This window comes from Alosa alosa, chromosome 4, assembly GCF_017589495.1.
Source record: "Alosa alosa isolate M-15738 ecotype Scorff River chromosome 4, AALO_Geno_1.1, whole genome shotgun sequence".
Classification (NCBI taxonomy): Eukaryota; Metazoa; Chordata; class Actinopteri; order Clupeiformes; family Clupeidae; genus Alosa; species Alosa alosa.
The window spans coordinates 23,330,775-23,353,631 of NC_063192.1; the positions used below are offsets into that span (position 1 = coordinate 23,330,775).

The 22,857-nt window shown below is 45.4% G+C and overlaps 1 protein-coding gene across 2 annotated transcripts in view; it reads right to left on the minus strand.

Annotated features, from left to right (window-relative positions):
* Positions 1 to 22,857, minus strand: part of slc12a5b (solute carrier family 12 member 5b) — an 82,985-nt gene that overhangs the window by 56,780 nt on the left and 3,348 nt on the right. The gene's annotated exons all lie outside the window — the stretch shown is intronic.

The window sequence follows — 22,857 nt, forward strand, 5'->3', positions numbered from 1 at the left end:
ACAACATTATAGGAAGGTGATATAAATTCCAGAGATGTCCCAGAGATGAATTTATCCCTTATCCTACACACACAGCTTGGGATCACTCTTCTATTACCCTGTCCTAGAGACCCATGCTGCCAGAAAATGAAATGTCTGTAGGTAGCATATCTGAACTCTATTGTCATCACCTGGCTCTCTTACATGGCCTAATGCTGTGATGTCTGTGATGTACTGCCTGTGAATCTGGAGAAAACCTTCATCTAGGCAGTGCTGTGTGTAGTGAGGCAGAAGGCTCACACAGGTGGCAGGGTTTTGTCCACAGCATTTTCTCTCCTGATCGGTTGGCATGTCTCTGCAGTGTGTACAAGTACACCAAGGCATCCCTGGCACAGGTGGGGGGGACGACATGTCTGCACTGATGCATCAAACACCAGACCTGGCTGCCTCACTAGCAACTGTGTGGTGAGGTTCCTGTGCTCTTGCAGGCTCATTCCATCCACAAGTCTCTGAAGAAATAAGACACAAGAAATAAGATCAGATAGGCTTGTTTAGGTAGCAAAGTTAGATTGTTAGCAGAGTAGTAGTAATAGTACTCTGTAATTTTTCAAGTGTTCACACAAAATGATGAATACTATGTGTATGGACAATGAAAAGGTGAAAATGTTGTGTAACATTTTCTATAGACCATAACGTAATTATGTGTCGTGATTTCACTGGCAGACAACTCGCATCATGCAGTTGACTGGCAACAGCTAGAAATTGCTACATATAAACAATGGAGATACAAACAGGCAGGGAAGCTACACCAAGCGCCAGAACTGAAGCATTCCGCTCACAACGCTGTGAAAATCAATTTTAGAAGAATGGTCTATTTTTTTTTTTTTTCTGGTGTAGTGGCAGCAGACGCAACGCAAACGCAACGCAAACGAACGTGCCTGGTGCAGCTTCCGAGCTAATTTCGGTGTCATTGACATTGATACTGTTCAGAGAAATATATTAAAACACAAACCTCCGTTGCTTCTCCTCCTTTGTCTTTGAAGTTCTTCCACTCTCCTCGTCATCTTTGAGTCTTACTTTTTCTTTGCCTAGCAGGTCTCACCGATCCTCTGCCACCGGCTCTTGGCTTTTCTTTACCTTTCCCTTGCACCTACGTTGCATCGACTGATCTCTGACTCTGCTCACTGAGAAAAATAGTAGGCTACGCTGTAAACATTGACTTTACACTATTAATCTCGCACATACAAAATAACGATAGCACTGATACTGTACTAACATTAGCATGCATTCGTTTGGGAACCTGATAGCTGATGCTAGCAATGAAATAGTAGCCTACCAAAATAACGAAAACGTAAAACTATGAGTCATACCCAACATGTTTACTGGCTATATAACTAAATGCAATGTGTAATTGTTTTCTAAAGTAACCATCACTGGAAGGAACACCGGACGAAGTCGTAGTACTGGAAGCCATGTTAACCTTGGCATGAAACGCCCACCGTAGGAGTTAAAATGCGCTCGGAATGGGAGGGGCTAGAAAGTAATATTCAGTTGGTTGTCATTTAGAATTTCACCGCTAGATGGGAGAAGTTCTTACACAAGGTAGCTTTAAGAACTAGCATACATGTACCTTCAGGATACATTTCCACAGGACATATTAAAGCATGCAAACATGCATACACACACACACACAAACACAGTAATTTCCACAGGCCTTATTAAAGCATGCAAACAGAGAGAGAGCGATCGTGCTTTCAGTCGTCCTTTCAGTCGGAATTCTCTCACTCATGGATGCACACGCACACACAGACACACACACACAAGACAGATTTGGAAATAGAGCACTGGCCTAAGGGGGCCAAGGTTTTTTAGCCATGACATACAGCTCACGCCATGGACTATGACACATTAATTGTGTGTGTGTGTTTGCGTGTGAGCATACATGTGTGTACTCACGTGCCTAGGCATGTTTGCGTTTCTGTTTGTGTCCAGGTTTATGTGCATGTGTTAGTAACTATGTTTCTGTGTCAGTGTGTGTGTGTGTGTGTGTTTGTGTGTGTGTTGCACGCAGATGCAACTTTCTACCACCGATGTGCTCATGGCGGCTGTCCAGTTGATTAGCCAGCCAATCGAGTCCAGGCCCCCGTAAGTGACATGCAAGCGCGGACACCTCCCGCCCCCTCACTGCAGGCCTAATGGAGCTCCACTAACACATTTGGGCTCCTCTGAAGACATGAACAGAGACACGTGTCAGAATGCATCAGCAAAGGTCCCCCATCACCACCACACACGGAGGGCTTGAGTCGGTGCTGAGGAGAGGACAGGGGTGCTGGAGTCGGTGCTGAGGAGAGGACAGGGATGCTGGGTGAGGCTGCAGCCTAAATTCGTCCCACGAAAAAAAAGTGGGAGGTCTTCTACTTTGTCCCTCTTAGATGCCAAAGGCAAACAGAACTGGTTTGGCCTGAAAATGATAATCTTTTTCTGATTCCAAGCACAAACAACTGAAGGTTTACTTAAAACACTATCAACCTGCACAAGAATAAAAAAAAAGGCCCAAAAGCTTTTAAGCAATTGCAAACAACATTGTATTGTTTTTGGTTTTGAAATGTTGTCACTGGCATCATAATTGTCATACTTGTAATAACATTTATAAAGAATACAACAACCAATAAAAATAGATTAAACATAATTTTATTGCTACTTCTATGCTGACTCTATACTGTCCAGGCCTCCTAAGATGTTGGCTGGATCGTCACATCTTTAAGCTGCTTTTCATTCTCTCAGCATATGCAGTTTATTAAGCACTGCATCTACCAACTGCAATTATCCTGAATGAAGTGCCCTCTTAGATCTTAGTAAAATGCTTGATTTAAAAAGTGCTGAGGTAGAAAGCTATTTGAGGGTCTGTAAAATCTGTTTCAAAAGAGGGTTCTATGGCTGTGAGCTGAGATAGAGGATGCCAGTATTTCTGCCCAGGCTTGCAGTCTATGGCCCGAACCCGGAGGGTATTACTGAGCTTCAGCCTCTACAGAGCCTATCAGTTCATCCACAGTGAGATATCACTGCAGGTCTGTGTGGAAATGCCCCCAGGAGGAGAAGGTAATGAAATCTCACATGTATAGCTACGTGCACACACACACACACATACACACACACACACACATACACACACACACACACATTCACATACATACTTGCATACTTATGGATTGAAGATCTACCCAACTGAAAATGAGATATTACCTGATGTGTCAGCACCTCTTCCCTCGTGTAAGTACAGAAATCTTACAGCACATTTACGCCACCACACACAAAACACACACACACACACACACACACCACATACAGGACACACATACACACCAAATTTCTGAATGCACTGAAACACCTCCAAAAGACTTCTCCTCACGCTCAGAGGCCAGCAGACCCCCACACACACACACACACACACACACACACACACACACACACACGTTAGAGAGTTAGAGAGTTCCCCTCGATGTCCCAGTACATGGTGCACTGTGAGACATATCCGCACAGCAGACACAAAGTTAAACTCAAGGCCATGCCATCAACATGAATTATTCAATACGGCCCCCCCACCCCATCACATCGACTCGCACTTCAGGTCACCTTTTTCCCCAGGTGGGTGGCCACCAGGGCCACCCATGCTCTCTCGGACGTGATGCAGAACAGTCCGGGCGGGGCTTTGGGAGCGCACGGAGACTCGACAGCAGAGCGGAGAGCGACAGCACACACACACACACACACACACACACACACACACACAGAGGAGTGGGGCGCGGGCGGCCTCAGAGACGCAGCAGAGCAGAGCGCTGCACTCCAGAGAGAGAGAGGGAGGGAGAGAGGTGGCCCAGCTGAGAGAGAGAGAGAGAGAGAGGTGGCCCAGCTGAGAGAGAGAGAGGTGGCCCAGCTGAGAGAGAGAGAGAGAGAGAGAGAGAGAGGTGGCCCAGCTGAGAGAGAGAGAGAGAGAGAGAGAGAGAGGTGGCCCAGCTGAGAGAGAGAGAGAGAGAGAGAGAGAGGTGGCCCAGCTGAGAGAGAGAGAGAGAGAGAGAGAGGGGCCCAGCTGAGAGAGAGAGAGAGAGGTGGCCCAGCTGAGAGAGAGAGAGAGAGAGAGAGAGAGAGAGGTGGCCCAGCTGAGAGAGAGAAAGGAGGCCCAGCTGAGAGAGAGAGAGGGAGAGAGAGGTGGCCCAGCTGAGAGAGAGAGAGAGAGGAGGGAGAGAGGTGGCCCAGCTGAGAGAGAGAGAGAGAGAGGTGGCCCAGCTGAGAGAGGAGGCCCAGAGAGAGAGAGAGAGAGGCCCAGCTGAGAGAGAGAAAGGAGGCCCAGCTGAGAGAGAGAGAGGGAGAGAGAGGTGGCCCAGCTGAGAGAGAGAGAGAGAGAGAGAGAGGTGGCCCAGCTGAGAGAGAGAGAGAGAGGTGGCCCAGCTGAGAGAGAGAGAGGAGGCCCAGCTGAAAGAGAGAGAGAGGTGGCCCAGCTGGAAAGAGAGAGAGAGGTGGCCCAGCTGAGAGAGAGAGAGAGGTGTGGCTGAGGGAGAGAGAGGAGGCCCAGCTGAAGAGAGAGAGAGGTGGCCCAGCTGAAGAGAGAGAGAGGGTGGCCCAGCTAGAGGTGGCCCAGCTGAGGAGAGGTGGCCCAGCTGAAGAGAGAGGGAGGGGCCAGCTAGAAAGAGAGAGGTGGCCCAGCTGAAAGAGAGGGTGGCCCAGCTGGGGAGAGAGGTGTGGCCAAGGGATGCTTCACAGTGCTTTATTAGCTGTACTGTGGTGCTCTATGCAGTGCTTTCGCCCATGAGGTCAAACACTTACTGTGTGCTGGTTACAGCAGCGACCCACAAAGTCCCACTGCAGGCAGGCACCATGCAAAGCACTACACACACACACACACACACACACACTACATCATGAACACAAATACATGTGTGTTCTCAATGAAAATCAAGCGATGTTACACTGAAACATTGTAAACTCTGCATTGTTTTCTTTGACGTTTCAGGGACTTTTTAGACAACTGGATCACCATTTTTTTCTTCTTTGGGTGACATTGTCTGTCTTCTGAGGAGCTACTTGGGAGCACCCCAACACACACCTCCACCTGAGAGAGAAAGGAGGCCCAGCTGAGAGAGAGAGGAGAGAGAGGTGGGCCCAGCCGAGAGAGAGAGAGAGAGAGAGAGAGGCCCAGCTGAGAGAGGGAGGGAGAGAGGTGGCTCCAGCTGAGAGAGAGAGAGAGAGGTGGGGAGAGAGAGAGAGGTGGCCCAGCTGAGAGAGAGAGAGAGAGGTGGCCCAGCTGAGAGAGAGAGAGAGAGGAGGCCCAGCTGAGAGAGAGAGAGAGAGGTGGCCCAGCTGAGAGAGAGAGAGAGGGGAGAGGTGGCCCAGCTGAGAGAGAGAGAGAGGTGGCCCAGAGAGGAGAGAGAGGTGGCCCAGCGAGAGAGAGAGAAAGGAGGCCCAGAGAGAGAGAGAGGGAGAGAGAGGCTCCAGCTGAGAGAGAGAGAGAGAGGCAAGGCCCAGCTGGAGAGAGAGAGAGAGAGAGGTGGCCCAGCTGAGAGAGAGAGGAGGCCCAGCTGAAAGAGAGAGAGAGAGGTGGCCCAGCTGAAAGAGAGAGAGAGAGGTGGCCCAGCTGAGAGAGAGAGAGGTGGCCCAGCTGAGAGGATGCTACGGCGTGCTGTGCTGCGCTGTACTGTGGTGCTCTATGCAGTGCTGCGCCGCAAGGTCAAACACTGTGTGCTGGTGCAACAGCGACCCACAAATCACTGCAGGCAGGCACCATGCAAAAGCACTACACACACACACACAACACACACGCATCATGAACACAAATACATGTGTGTTCTCAATGAGAAATCCAAACGATGTTACACTGAAACATTGTAAACTCTGCATTTGTTTTCTTTGACATTCAAGGGACTTTTTAGCAACTGGATCACCATTTTCTTCTTTGGAGTGACATGTTGTCTGTCTTCTGAGGCTACTATGAGAAAGCACCCCAACACACACCCCTCCACCCTGCATCAGCTGGCATCTGGGCGGAAGGTTTCCGAGCCGTGGGGTGCGGACAGGACGGGGTACGGGGCAGTCGGGGGCAAATCCCAGCGTGGCGCGGGGCGGCACAGTGCAGTGGGGACACGGCACACATGGCCACGGGGGGCAGGCCTGAATCACGGTGCGCCACTCAGGACAAACAGTGCCACGAGCTGCACTTTTTAATCAGAGCTCATGAGACGGAAAAGGGAGCAGGGGTGGAGAAGAGGGGGACCAGACCCCTGCTGCAACATGTGAGGGCTCTATGATGTCTCTGATGGGTTTCCCTTTCAACTGCATGTCTGTGTCTTAGGGATGCACCCAGATATCTGCCCAACAACATTGCTATTGGTAGATATTGGCCTTGTTGATTGATATTGGCAAATTTATATGATATTTACCGATGGCGGCTGATATTTATCTGTTATGCTGCATCAATTCTGCACTAGGTAAATGTTCTGCTTTGTGCAGACTAGGGCATTCAGAGATGGTGCTATGAAGGCCTGAAATGCATTTTTCTATATTTATTCTTCTGTACTAATGGGTGTAATAAACAAACAAATGTACAAATATGGTTTGATATATCTGGACCAATTGGTATTGGTCCAGAATTTAAACATTGGTGCATCCTGACTAAGTCTGTCTGTGCATTTGTGTGTGTGTGTGTGTGTGTGCGCGTGCGTGCGTGCGTGTGTGTGTGTGTGTGTGTGTGTGGTGGGGTGAGTGTCTATGTTTGTCTAGTGTGTATGTGTGTGCACGTATATGAGTGTATGTATGTCTGTGAGTGTGTGTGTGTGTTTCATTCTCTCTCTGCATGTGTTTGTGTGTGCGTGTGTTTGCGTAAGTGTGTGTGTGTTTGTGTAAGTGAGTGTATATGTTTATCTAGTTAGTATGTGTGTGCGTGTATGTGTGTGTGTGTCTGCACACGTGGTGTGTGTGTGTGTATATTGATACGATTTGAGCTGTGATCTTACACTAAGAGGTCGTGCTGCCGGGGGCCTCTTTAAAGGTCCCCTACGCAGAGGGCAGTCATGATTTACAGTCTCCTCTTTGAAACCGCTGCTGATTTATGTGGACACAAAAGCATTTGTTCAGCAGATGACAGATCTCTCTGCTTCGATCTGATCCCTCGCTGGCTCTACGTTAAAGTGTCCTTGAATATGACACTGAAGCCTGACTGAGAGGGAGGCCTGGCTTCCCATGGCGGGGGAGGGGACATATGGGAATGTACAATGATCACAGGAGCTCATTAACCCTTTAAACCAATGGACATGTGAGAAGATGCACATATACAGGCATACACCAATGCACACAAATGCTAATGTGTGTGTGTGTCTGTGTGTGTGTCTGTGTAGGTGTGTGTGTGTGTGTGTGTGTGTGTGTGTAGGTGTGTGTGTGTTTGTTGCATTACTCCATGCTTTTCCATAGTGTGTGCATCAGAGCAGACAGAAAATGGCGTGTTGGAGGAAGAAACAGCCAGAGGAGAGAGACGAGAGAGAAAAGAGAGAGAGAGAGAGAGAGAGAGAGAGAGAGAGAGAAAGAGAGGAAAGCACTGAGGTCATAAGGGATATACAAGGGAATATATAAGGGAACCTCTCACACGTTCTCTCTGTCTGATTAGAGGGCTCACTGCTCTCGCTGCTGGAGTGTAACAGAGGAATCCTTCTGAGAGCGGGGGTGGAGGTGGGGTTGTATGCCTGCCGCCTACATGCAAACATCAGGCCAACCACCGCCCACTGGCCAAGAGAGCAAACCCCTTTGCCTTGAGCTGGGCACACTCAGCAGGCATGAACCTGCCCAGTGCCCACCAGCTGGGAGTCAGACTGGCACTGAACACACTTAAATGAGTCACCTTGTTTCAGACAGCCCATTCCCTTCAGGTGGGTGCTGTGTGTGTGTGTGTGTGTGTGTATGTGTGTGTGTCTAGGGCAGCCATGTCCGTGGGCCGTAGTGCAGCTGGGGGTGTCTGTCCGAGTGGGAGAGATGGATGTAGGGGCCGGATTAGATTGAGCTACATTTCATAATCTCCGTTCACACAAGACAGAGAGGGGGGGGGGTCAGATGTGTTAGCAGCTTAGGTTGGGGGGGGATTAGCGAATATGTGAGAGGAAGAGTCATGGGCGAGAGCAATGTGTGTGAGGAGGTAGGTGTGTTTCACTCAACGTGTTAACACACAGAGAAATAACCTTATAATAGCTATATGCACACATACATTATATTAGAACACAAAACTTGGATGGGTATTAATAGCTCCAAGGTAATTGTGCTCAGATACCTGATGTTGTAGGCTAATTTCTAATCTCAGATACCTGATATTGTAGGCTAATTTCTAATCTCAGTGTGTACTCTGTGCGTCCGCTCCGAGCTTCATCTCTCCCTCTCCCTTCCTGTTTCATTTCAGCTTCCAAAAATCATCCTCATCCTTCCCTTCTCTCCCTCCCTCCCTCCCCCGCTCCATGCCCTTTATCCTCTCCACAAAATGGCCCCTGCCTTCCCCTCCCAGAAACAGCTGTCCATCGTAATTTGGCAAAGCTGTAAATCAAACTGCAAGTGCATCAGCGGAATTACCATGAAGCCACGATATTAAAATCCTGTATATGGCATTAAGAGGAAGCTCTTATATAATACAATGCTCTTCTGCAGTGACATAACATGCAACACACTCCGCTATTACATAACAACTGTGTGTGCTGTGAGATCCAGCCAGAGTGTGGCTCACACCTTCATACATCCACACCAACACACACACACACACACACACACACACAAACACACACACTTCTAGAACAAGTGCTGTCAACACAGCGATCAATAAATGGAATTAATGCGTTTGTTCTTTTGGGTGCTGTAAGTCACCCAAGAACATGCAGCGATCTGTCAAAAAACGGTAAATTATTTGCCGTTTCCCTTACAAGTGTGGTCACCCATGACCCCACCTAACCCTCCTGCCCCCTGGTCCTGTCCTCTGCCCCATCCTCAAATACACCTGTGCCAAGTACCCTTCTTCAAAGGAAATACTAATAGCCTTTACATAAGTTTCTCCAGAGCAACCTGGAGCCCGGATGACGAACATTTCAGTGACGGTAAAAAAAAAACAGCACTGCAGCCATTCACCCACAATCTGCACGCCACACCCACAGCAAGGACCTGCAGCCGCTGTGTTGGCCAATGAGAGCGCAGAGGGGGCTGAGACAGGAAGTGCACGCGCTACAGTAGCAGTGACATCATAAAACACTGTACGTACACTTGCATACTCAAGGTCCTCTGTCAGCAAAATGACAATGCCATCAGCCTGGGTGGCATTAGTGTATAGGCAATCATGCAAATTGATGTCAGGCCCAACCGGTGGCCGGGATGAAAGGGGCGACATCTGGCAAGCAGATTAAACCATTTCACAGAAAGGACGTTCAGGAAGAGTTTCTTTTTTTTCAGGAATTGAAAAAGCTAACAAGAGAAGCCCACACGGCCGTTGTCAGACACACTAACCTTGAGAAGTGATTCATTCATCAGCCCACACCAACACACCCAGCCCTGACCTGCCTCCACCCGAGTGCTTACACCCACCCCCACCCTAGCCTCTAGCAGTGTGCTTCTTCAGGTAAGTGTCGCAATCACCATTTGGCTCTCCCAGAGTAGTGCCGCCTGCAATGGCTGCGCACCCTGTTCCAGCGGTATGGTTAAGGACGCCGCCTACCACCTCATCCATCGCGGTGGCGGGCGGCACCACAGGGTCAAGCGATGATGGCGCACTGGGGGACTGGAGGCGGCGCACGCTTTAATGAATCATCGAGGCTCAAGGCCTCGCGTTCGCTGTGGGTTGGAGCCACTCAGATGTTGGAGTCATGTCCGTCAGGGATGAGACACTGAGTGCCGTGAGGGACCAGAGCCGAAGGTGGTAGTGCTGGTGAAGGTGGTGGGGTTGGAGGTCGGATGGGGACGTGCGAGAGTCATCTCATCATGGGTGGCTTTCGTGACATGGCATGGCGTAGGTTTGGGCAGCTCTCCAAATTAGTGTCCTAATTTGCTGAAATGTGAGACGTGTGAGATGTAATCTCTCTCTCTCTCTCTCTCTCTCTCTCACACACTCCTCATATTACTCTCCCTATCTCCCTATCTATCTATCTATCTCTCTCTCTCTCTTATACCCCTCCCATCTCTCTCTCTCACTCTGTTTATTTAACCTCTAAAACAGTCTGTACCATCTGCGACTTGATACCCACTTGCCCTGTGACACAGACAGATCCCTGACATGGCACCCTGGCACCATGCTGACCGACAGCCACCCAATCTTCTCCTGACCACGGCAACAACCCTTTCTGCCCTTTTTGAGAGTTCGTCCCCTTAGAATTATAAGGTTCCATCTGACATTTTTGTCAAAAATGAATTATTGACATATTCTTAATCTGTGACACCTTGCAGTGGGGGTAACATCTGTCACAACTCTGAGGGGCAGATGTACGAAGAAAGCATAAATGCCAATGTTTTCCGCCTGCAGAAATCACGCGCTGTGCCTTACCTAATTGTGTGGAGTTTACTAAGCTTTCACTTCATCATGTAAACACAGTACTCATTACCGCCCGTCACCACCCTCTAATATAATTTGTGATGGCCACAACAGGGCACTATACTGTACATCAATCACAGGCGGAGTTGAATTGAGTCAGCCGGTGATAACATTAAAAGGAATCAAATCAAAAGTTTAGAAATCATGAAGTAATACGATATAAGACGTCAACAAACAGCAAGATAATGCTGTTATTTTTCTCCATTTCAAAGAAATACTCTAACTATTTGTGCAGCTAAGACAGATTTAGTATGGCATAGGAAAGTGGATGATGTGATAGCGCAAAGAAATACAAAGGTAACCAAAAGTAAAAGTTGCTTTCGACATTGTTCAAAGCCGAACTGGTCCTGGTGTACTGAATAGTTATTCTGATGTTTCTCTAAGTTTCTCCTCTTGATACGTTTAACTGCAATTTTTCACCTACTTTGAAAAGGTGGCATTTCTTCACGGCAAAGCGTGCAATGTTTTCATCCATATGCCGGAATACCTAATCAATTTCTCTTAACACTTCTCCTGTTTTTGCAAGAGACTCCCATTTGTCCCTGGAGCATCCCATACCTGTAAATGCACATGCATGAGTAAGAAAGTGCAGCTTGCCTGCCACTCTCCTGTGCCCCATACAATGCCTTTTCACTCAAATGCAATCAATTCGTAGTACACACCATGCTATGTTTTAAGGCGCAAATAAAGCATGAAGCATTCGCTAATGTCCTTTTAGTGTGTCGGTTCTGTAGCATGAGTCTGTCATTCATTTTCTTTTTAACTAATGTTATCATAAAAAAACAATGACTGTGATGATCAAATTAGGCATATGTGTTAGGTATTCATCTGCAATAAAACATGCAGACAACCACCAAAAAACCCATATGGTGTGTTATTATCAGTAGTTAGAGCTTGTTCCGACTTATGCAGGACCACACTGTTTGGATATATCCATTTATCAGCCATGCTGCAGAGAGCAGTGTGTGTGAGGGGGGGGGGGGCACGTACGCTCTCCTCACTACACTCTCAATTCTCTTCAGCACCTTTTTTATTGATAGCCAATCAGTCACTCTCACACCAATCAATACTCCTCGGCCGTGAGAAATGTGCCAATCAGTTCACCTCTGACTCCTCTCACCATGGTAACGGACTTTTCTCCCTGTTGCTGAGAAAGAAAGCACATGCTGAGAGGAGAGCCTTCCTTCCTCCATGTTCTCAGTCATTTCAATAGGCCCACACAGCAGCAGAATATAGCCTAAACACTATATGGAAAAAGTATTGGGACACTTAAAACACTTACTTTATGTGTTCCATTTATTGCCACAGGAAATAAAATCAAGCACATAGTCGTGCAGTTTGCATTCACAAACATTTGCAAAAGAATGGGTCATTCTGAGGAGCTCAGTCATTTCAGATATGGTAAGCCTACTGTCATAGGTGTTCACACTTGGTTCACAAAGGGTCCAAGGTCCAACATCAGTGCCTGAACTCACTAACACTCTTATGAATTATACAAGTACATTATTCAAGAAAGCACAAATAATGCGATGGAAACACAGTTTCCATGTGTTTGGGGAAAGTCTATCAAATCGAATATCTTTGTGCATGGTGCCATACACCCATTCCATAGCCTACATTTCAATTCTGCAACATAGTAATTTCACCTACTAGTCGTTTAATTTAATACACATTATAGAAATGTGATAACTACAATTCTATGATGGTATCAACCCCCACCGAGTCAGCTCACTGTAGGTTCCCATCTAGCTCCCCGGGAAATTCAACCAAAATCAACGAGCCTTCAACGGAAACTAGCAAGACTAGAGACAGACGTAGCAGTTGGCTTTCTCTCTAATTTAGGCTACGCCTACTCCATTAAAACATGAGTTGAAATATGCAGGGAAAACAACATTTTACCATGTAGTAGTAGCCCTGGCAGCTGCCGCTAGGGGCGCGTCTAGATTTCTAGGCTAATGTAGTAGCCTACTGGCAATATATATCCATGTATAGTGTATATGCTAGAAGGCTTCATAGGCTTTTTTAGCCTGACGTCGTCATACTCAATGCTAGTCAGAATTTGAGTCTGATACGGCTCCATTGGGACATGATTATTGGGGCATGTTTCAACCAATACAAGGGGGGAAATGCCTCTGCACTCAATTGGATCAGAGCAACAAAATAGCTTACCGTGAGCTGTAGGAAGAACACCCGAACCATCCTTCTTCTCTACAAATACCTTAAAGAGAAACTATGCAGTATTGGCCATTTCTTCACTGTTTTCTCGGTTTTTGCTTCTTTTCGCTGGCTCTGTCATGACGAATGTCTGAAAAGCTACCTTGTTCTAGCCGGTGCCTGGCGTGCATGTGTATTTAAATGCAGTAAAGAAATGTGTTACACTCGTTATACTTCCTGACACTGAGGCCGTCTGCCCACTGGCCCACAGTTGCAAGGGTGGTTTTTCCGCTCACAGGCGCTAGGGGGAAGCGAGACGGCCACCATTCAACCCGAAAAAAGTCATATAACCATTCCAATGACTCCAAAGCTGTTAAGTTAAGGTAAATGAAGCTAAAATAAAAATGCATAGTTCGCCTTTAACATTGTTTTCTGGTCGTTTTTTAAAGTTATTCCGCTGTCAATATCTTGTACAACACCTGATAGTGAAATCTAAGACAACAAAATATGTAGCAGGGTATACTGTAGGCTATTCGGAAAAACGGATATTTCCCCTCCTTCGTTTTTAAAAATAATTTTGTTTACACAGATGCTAAAAACAGCTGGGGAAGGGTGTCACAAACCCCTCGAGCAAACAGATGGCCAATCAGGGATTCCAAACATATGAATGAACAACATGTCACAATGCAAAAATACTCTTTTCCCTTGATGAAAGTGAAACCGGAGTTTTCCCACATATCTACTTTGGCAAGAGTTTTCGAAAATAATATGTATTTTTCCTGGGTTAATGGGGTCTTAGAAGCCATCTGTCTAGCTTCTAGCCACAGTGTTTTTGTTGCAAACGAAATCAACATAAGCGTGCTCAGATGACGTGACAGGCACTGTTGCTCATCTGTCCATCATCGTACAAAGCCCAATTTGATTGGTCGGAACAGCTCTGGTTCGGGTTGCTCCAAAACGGAACAAGTCCAGGCCTAACTTCCCGACCTCAAATGTTGTGGGCGGGGCTAAATTTGGCTGACATCTTGGGCCCCGTTTCCCGAAAGCATCGTAAGCCTAAGAGCATCGTAAAGTCCCTCTTACAAACGTCTTAAGATTTGCCGACTGTTTCCCAAAACCATCGTAGCTTAAGAGCATTGTGAAAACACTTGCAGATCTACAAGTGCTCCAGAGTTCTCACTACCGGCTAAGAGCGTCTTAAAGCAACACCAAAGAGTTTTTTGTACCTTGAAATAATGTTTCCAAAATTGTTTCCGTGGTTCATCAACTCGTAAAAGGGTGAACGGCACTTCTGCATTCGCTTCGCAGCCCTCTATCGGCTGTAACTGCACTAAGTAAGTTTGCCAGATCGGGTAGCGGGTTTGTAGTTCGATGGAATGAGACATAAGAAACTACAAATTTGACTTGCATGATGTCGCAATACATCATACTTTCATAAAATCATGCAACATATTCTACCTTGTCTATGGACATCGTTATTTGCAAAGCCGTTGCTGGATAAACAAATAGCGTGCGTGCGACAGAGGAAAAGTTCTTTGGTGTTGCTAACAGTAGGCTACTTCTCACTTAGGTCACCAACAGGACATACAGAGGAATTACAACTTAGAATACATCATCCCATTCTTTATTGTATTTAGGCCTACTTGTGATGAATCAGCGTTTTAGCGTGCAAAATAGCATACATTTAAAGATGCCCTGCCACACGTATTTCATTACTTTGTGGTAATGTCTGAAGTTCTACTCTGTAACATTTTTTGTGGAAAACATGCCTTGGTTACCTTGTTTCAAGCCATTCTAGTGTGGTATTGAAAGCCTGCATGAAGACTCGGCTCGATTTGCAGTTCTCATTAATATTCAACGAGCTAAGCTGCTTGACTCTGATTTACGGATGGGACATGAGCAAAAAAAAAAAAGTTTAGTTTCATGTGCTCAAGTGAAACTTTCATGCACACGCAAAACCTTTTCACATGAAAGTTTCATGTGCGCACACGAAACTTTCACGTGAGCACATGAAACTTTCACGTGAGCACATGCACATAAAACTTTCACATGCGCACATGAAAGTTTCCCGTGAGCACATGAAACTAAACTTTAGATTTTTTTTGCTCATGTCCTGTACTGATTGGCTAACAGCTAGTAGGTTTCGTCCATAACATGACAGCCGTTATCAACTAATTTTAGCTTCATGGCATGAACTTAGCTTGGCTAGCGAGTGCTAGCATTGTCCAAATGTGCATAAAACCTGCTAGGCTAGCGAGTTCATTAAACCTGTATAACATAGCACCTCCTTGAGTTGACAATTACGTGTTACTTACAGGCACTGGTCGTAGACTGCGATGGTAGCCTGCTCCAGGCTTCAACAGCAACCTTTTTGCAAAGCCTGTGGCATTGTTCCAAAAAATAAACTGAAGCCATTTGATCCTCAAGTCAGGGTTCTTGGGCAAAATGCATTGTTGAAGTTCTATTTGTGCATAGCGCTAGCCTGGAAAATCCAGACCCTGATAATCTAGAAAGATTAAGGGTCTGGCCAAGAACAATGTAATGGCCCAACTCGAGGGGCGGCACCAAGCATGCATTTAAAAATCTCACTGCACGCAATTGGACACTAGACCATGTTTACTCTGAATGATTTCGGACTTCAACACAATCGGATAACACTACGACCAATGTGTACTGTCCTCCAACGTTGCAGCGCTGTCTTCATCAGTTTAGCTGGTTCCCCGGAATGTTGGGGTAAAAGTAACATGCATCATTGCTCTTTGCCAGAGTGTCTCGCAGAGACAATTCCATTGTCCTCTCGCGAGAACTCTGGATTTCCAGGGTAGCATAGCGCACAAGTCCTGACATTCAGCCTTTCTTGCATAGGCCTACGAAAACTGTCAGAGCTAAACGAATTTTGTGGGCATGGTCTCAACTGGGCGAGCTCATGAATAGTAATGAGCTCATCAATTCCACGTCAATCTGAAGAGCTTTTGCAATATGCTTATTTCTTTTCAGTGGATAGAGCTGACAGAGGAGTTACTGTAGCTGTTCATTTTCACATTCACGACATCGCACAAACACATATGGACCTAACATGTTTTAAAAAATACAAGTAAAAACGGTTTTGTGTGGCAGGGCACCTTTAATGGTCATACAGTAATAATGTGATTAAAAGCAGACAAAAATGCTATCAAGTTATGAAACGAGACGTTGTTAAAATAGTTTACCATTATCTTTGCTAAGTGAAGGCTATATTTTATTAGGCCTATGAGGTAAAAGCAGAGAAAGGAACATGTAGTTTATGTTCTCCCATGTTCGGGAAACAGTCAGAAAAACCAAACGAACGATCGTAAGATGAATAGTAGAAAACCCTCGTAAGTGCGTGTCTCCGTCGTTATCGGGAAACAGGGCCTAGGCCTATATCAAAACCCCAAAGGCTTATAGGTTTAAGTTTGTTTGTTGATCAGATACAGGAACAAATAATGGCATATTTAGACAGTTTGTATATCATCTTAGAGGCTTTTTTTGCTCTGTGTATAATGTACAAAGACCCGACCCAGCTGTGGGTTGAGGCTGGGAGTCATTCATCTGCAAATGGTCTCTGCACTAGGGCACTCGAGCTCCATTGCCCTGTATAGTCCTTGAGACAGAGGGGATGGTCGGAACCATCTGAGAGGAATACGTTTTATCGTGATTTTTGGCAAGGTATATAATACCACCCTAGAGTTAGAAAATAAGTGATAGCATTACATTGGTAGTAGCTTTTTGTGTGTTATCACCCTGCATATTATATGATTATGCAGGGATATATTAACAGGTAAATAGGCTAAAAATTAACTAATAGATATCCCCACAAAACTTCCACAGCCGATTATTTACATTAAATTAATATTTTTTTTATTGGAAGTTTTCTGAAATATTATGTATATGTAAATAAGTCATTATCTAATGAAATATGCAATCATTTGCATACATTTCAAGTCCAGAAATCTTAACACATTGGATAAAGTCAGGTTCAAAATTCTCATTTTTGTTTTTTTTATTTTGGAGACATTAGAGCAAATGTTATTCCTAAAATGCTATATTTTTGATAATGTCTTCGTACATTTTCTGAAAACCCATGTTATAGATGTTCCATTTTGTTCTATTCTGTTTTATTTACTTTCGATACTATAGTTTACAAATCATATGAACCTCCTCTATAAAATCTGGTGAAGATGTCTGGTTCAGAGTTCAGACTCGATAATAGATTTTTTTAATGGCAAATTATTTTGTATTTCAGTAGATCATTTACATACTTATAAATAACATTTCAGAAAAGTTTCAATACAAAACAATATTGACTTAATGCAAATAATCAGCTGTGGAAGTTTTTTGGGGATCTATTAGTTACATTTGTTAGCCTATTGACCTATAAGATATCCCTCCATAGAAATACAGTGGACATAAAGAGGCTAATAAAACACATAAATCTACCCCAAATGCTATCACATATTGTCTAATTCTAGGGTGGTTTACTTTGTCAAAAATCACTATGAGACTCATTCCCCTTGAATGGTACCGATTGACCAAAATTAGGGGGTCTGGTTCAAGGACTAGTAGCTCTTGCTGTTGACTCCTCTGTGTTCACCAAGTAAATGCTTCATTACCCAGCAACAGTGTTTTGATGACGCATTTGTTAACCAGTGTCTATTAAACTGTTTTCTGTCCTCTCCTGCACTGCAGCTCAGTAGAAAACCCAGCCTTGCCTTGTCTGCGTAGCTGTGTGTGTGTGTGTGTGTGTGTGTGTGGACTAATAACTAGCTCAAACAGCGGACGATATATCTGTTTTCATAGAACAGTGTTTTTACACAGAGGGATGGCTGAGCACTTCATCAAAGACCATAAGAAAAGACAAACCTGCACAAGGTCACCGTAGAGGTGAAGGAGCCTCTGTTCGCTGACTGAATAATCAGACAACTAAACATCTGCCATCCACCAGAAATAATAATAATAACACTCTGTGTGTGTCTGTGTGTTCGTGTCCAAGAGAGAGAAAGAGAGCAGGAGAAAGATACTGGCAAGGTTACGGAAAGCGTTTGATATTCTATCGGGTGTTTGTGCTGATGTGTGTGTTATAGAGCGGCGCACAATAACAGAAAGGTGATTAGAGAGAAACGCACTCTGGGGATTCTCGAGTCTCTCTGCGGCCGCAGTCTACAGCTTGGCTGAACTGCACAGACACATCAATACGCTGGGCCCCTGGCCCACACGCAACATACAACAGATATGCCCCACACAATAACACACACAATGCACAACCCATATGTAAGGCATGAAATATTGATGACAGACAAAAGAACAGGTGATACATGCATCAATGCACATCATATATGTCAACTACATACATGCATAGGTATATGTTACGCCATATAGCATATGCTAGAAATATATATGTGTACTGCAAAATCATAAAGTCTCCACAGATCATCAAGGCAACGGCTGAGGTGGCATATGTTTGGTTGTCATCATAATATTATCTTCGCTTTTATATGATTCAGAGGCAACTACTACCCTCAGATTGCAGCTTTATTACACAACAAAGATAAAGTGTTTGTGTGCGTGTGTGTGCGCGTGTGCGTGTGCACTGATAAAGGCTTAAACTCCATCCCTCTCTAATGCTGACCGCCACATCTGAGGCCCTGTGCCGTCCGGCCCGAGGCAGCATCCGCATCCCGAGATGAGAAGCGAGCTCTCAGAGGAATCTCTCATCATCACACGCTCGCACACTGCGGTCTCTCACAACTCTTTGTGGGAGGAAAATGGATTTTTTCCTCTGATCAGATATTAAATCACTTGGACACGCAGGACTGACCCGCAGCACTTCTCTCAGCACACACACACACACATACATGCACACACACACACACACACGCACATATACAGACACATGCACACGCATACACACACAGACACACTTTCCCAGCAATAATGATAACAATCTGTCTAGCAATCTGACAGCCAAAGCCATGGCGTATTTTATCAGGCCAATCATTCCCCATTTGTCTTCCAATTACGAACCAGCACAGCCCCACACACACACACTGCCCATCTCACACAAACAACTTGCATTCAGAACCCATCGCATCTCATCATGATAGCCTGCCCACGTGTGTGTGACTGTGTATGTGTGTGTGTGTGTGTGTGTGTTTATTAGAAAGAGATTGTGTGTCGGGCAGAGAATAAATGGAAAAAAAGCCAGCAAAAGAGAAAAGGAGAAGGAGAGAGGGAGAGAGAGAGAAAAAAACAGCCAGCTCCAGAACATTTTCTAGTGGAGGACAGGAAATTAAATATCCACTTGTGAAATCCCCCATCTTGTGAGAAGGGTGGAGAGCGTGACCTCCCATTAGGCATGTAGATGCCTGAACGGGGGTGGGGTGGATAAAGCCCGCCCTCAGCTGCCTGGCGACACACACACACACTCAATCAAACACACTAAATGCTGCTCACTTGTCCAATCAATATCAGCATATGGGGGGGGGGGGTTGGAGAGTGGAATTCAAATGATTCAGATGCCACAGTCGCTGATTAGTATGAAATAGAGCACTTTCATAAGAAAATACCAGTGGGTTAGTCAACTGGTAAATGTGTATGTTGGCGAAGGTTTGTGAGTAGGTAGATAGCTGAATATATGTACGTAACTGTATACAGTAGGCTACACTATTATTCAAAAGTTTGGAATCACCCAGTAAAAGATACAGATCAGAAATAATAATGATTTCATCTTGAAATTACCATTTTGTTCGTCATTATTTGCCGACAGCAAAATTTACAGCCATCCTAAAGTTTGCAACTTTACAGTTTGACCGACTTCCAAAAATATCTTGCAGAATTTGGAGCAATGTCTTGGGTCACCGATTTGTTGAAGGGTGAAACTGGCTCGAGTCAAGTGCCATCCACAGGGTATGGTGTAGTGATGGAGGGTAAAATGATTCCCATTACAAATGACATACTAACCACATAATTACATGCTTGAGAGATGATGTCAAGTACTCTGACATTTTTAGGTGTTATGCCTCACAAAGGTTATTCTCTGTTCTCCAAACATCCAACAACTAGCTTAAACTTCTATGACTATAACAACATTTTTTAATCATCTTGACATTCACTCTTCCATTTTATTCCATATCTGTACATCTTCGTTTTTTCCCTTGCCTTGGCCAGTCTTGGATAGGTCTATGGATTTGTCTTTGAAATTCTACCCAGGAGGTCAGCGTTCTAGGGCCTTGTCACTGTTGATGATCATAGCCTACTGGTGTTTTCCGAGCATTAATAAATTAATACATCTGTCAAGTGACGCTGTGTGAGACATCTGTTTCTCAAATGAGAAGGTTCTGATGTTTTTTATCGATTTGCTCAGTCGTACGCTGCCGCCCTCAGGCTCTATCTCAACCCTGCAAACTTCCTGTTTTCCTGGCCATTTCTTGCAATGAAAAGTCTCAATTTAAGGATTAGCTAAAGACCCACTACAGCACAAATCAACTTTTTAAATGGTTTAACTTGTCCTTTGGGTGTTTATACTGTGTTACAAGACATATTATGAGCGGAATAAGCAGTAAACACCATGGCAAAGTATTTCTGGTTTAAATAGGTGCGCTATTTGCTGGAAGGAATCAAAACAGCCTGCCGTTGTCGTATTACATTACATTACATTTAGCAGACACTTCTTGACCAAAGTGACTTACATAAGTCAGCTACATTACAAGGGATCACATTGTCCCCGGAGCAACTTGGGGTTAAGTGCCTTGCTCAAGGGCACAACGGTGGAAGCCGGGAATTGAACCGACAACTTTCAGGCTACTGCACGCTAGCCCAGCTCCACAACAGCTCCACATTACAACAGATGGAACCCAATCCTGACTGACCTGCATAGTGGAGTTTGTTACGGGAAATTATGGGATGCAACTGCACATTTAGCTTTATGATATAAGCAAGCCAATGTCTCAGAGTTAGCTATGTAACATTAGCACACTATTGTTTAAAGCCATTAAAGTTGTCAAACAGAGTTGTATACAGTGTCAGGGGCGGGGCACACACTGAGGGAGATGCATACAAGCCATTTCAAGGTCATGAAGTGGTTTTGGCTGGACTGCATCTTTAACATGAAATACCACTGAAACATAAGAGGAATGGCAGCAGAAAATTGGCCTTGTATGATAATAGATCTTCATGATATTGTCCCTAAATGATCCAATAAAACAGCTAATTACTGCTGAAATCATTTACAACATTGAGTCTGCAGTATCAGATCAATTTTAGATATTTGGATAGAATATCTATTTTATTTTTCTTTCTTCGTGATTTCAAACTTTTGAAAGATAATGTATGTTGCTCAGTATACACAGTATAGAACACAGATGCATTTATTTGTGATTTGTATCTGCCATTCTGTGTATATTTTGTAAGTGCATCTCTAATGTGATTACATGATTACATGTCATTAGGGGTAATGAGGAAGCGAGGGCTTGGGGGGTGAGTAGGCAATCAGATGCCCATGGGCAGGGGTGGAGGGCCTGGGCAGAGCCAACGGGCGCATGGCACTGCCACCCTGCCTAACCCTGCACAAAACCTGTTATTACAGGCAGCCAGCTCCCCAGCGGTTTAATGCCATCTTTCTAATGTATCCTCACGTTCAGCCGGTGCCAAGGCTGGAATACAAATCAACAACATTCGCAGGATTACTGTTAAGAAGGAGGCTGGCAAGGAATCGCACCGGCTCAGCGTGAAACAAAACCCAAATGAAAGGGCCACCCGATCCCCCCACCCCACTCGTCCACACAAACACACACATGCATGCACACAAATGCACACACACATGCACACAAACACACCCTTACACATCCTTCACTCTCTTCACCCTCCCATTCATCCTACCATCTACACCCCTCTCTCTCTCTCTTTCTCTCTCTCTCTCTCTCTTTCTCTCATCCTCTCCTTTACTAAACCTCTGCTTTCTTGGCATTCCTCATCATGAGGTGCTATTGTTGCTTTGATGGGCTCCATTACCTTGCTGTGCACCACTCCGGGGATGGGCGGCCGGCCGCTACAGACCCCATAATAAGGTCAGCCGTGCAGTGTGTGTGAAGTCTATAGACACATTTCTCTCCTTGAATCCAATTTCTGCTTTTAATCCAATAGAGTCACCAGCCCGCAGACAAATGCCAAGTCGATGAGTGTGATGACACCATCCCGGTGGCCCACAGGAAAGCAAAAGACACGCTGTGCTGCGGTCCGCTCCACTCCGTGGCGACCAGCTTCCCCTCTCTCCCGCTCCGAGCGAGCCATAAAAGAGCCGGCCGCCTTATCTGCCAGAGTGCGTCTAACACGAGAGGAAATGTTTGTAGAGCAAAAAAATGACACGTCGTATAAATTTTTATGTGCTGTATAAAGATACCAAATAGCTCCGCAGTCTTCCGGCGTGAACACCTTACACAGGAGGCCTCTGTAGACCAGTGCAGGCATGATGCTGACACACGGAAAGCATATAATGTACCATCCCGAGAGGCCTAAACAAGCTGACCTCAATCAATCATACACAATGACAAGACCAGTCTTAAACACCACAGGGGCCTGGGGCATATTTGGCAATCATGGAAGGTAGTGTGTGTCTGTCTGTCTTTGTGTGTACGTCACGTATGTGTGTGATTGTATGTGTCTTCCTCTGTCTGTATGGATTTGTGCAGCTATAAGTATAAGTGTGTTTGTGTGTTTGTTGGTGTGTGTATGTGTGTGTGTGTGTGTGCGCTGTCTTTTAGCGATCCATTCATCAGCACACCCTCAGGAGCTCTAGGGGGCTATCAGATGCTCAAAGTTCCCCATTCACACACACACACACACACACGTAGAAGAGGAGGAGGAGGAGGGGCCAGCCAGCTAATCCACATAAACCACCAGATACACTCCTTATGTTCCAAAAATAGCCACAAGCAACACAACGAAAGAAGTGTTTTTACAGCAGGACATGACATTTGGGTCACTCTGGCCATGAAAGACCTGTGACGAGCTTCAGAAAGCTCCTACATAACCCTGCTATATAACAGTGTAAAAATGCACACCATGCCACAGAGATGTGTGCACATCTAACAGCCAGTGCAGCACCACAAATAGGC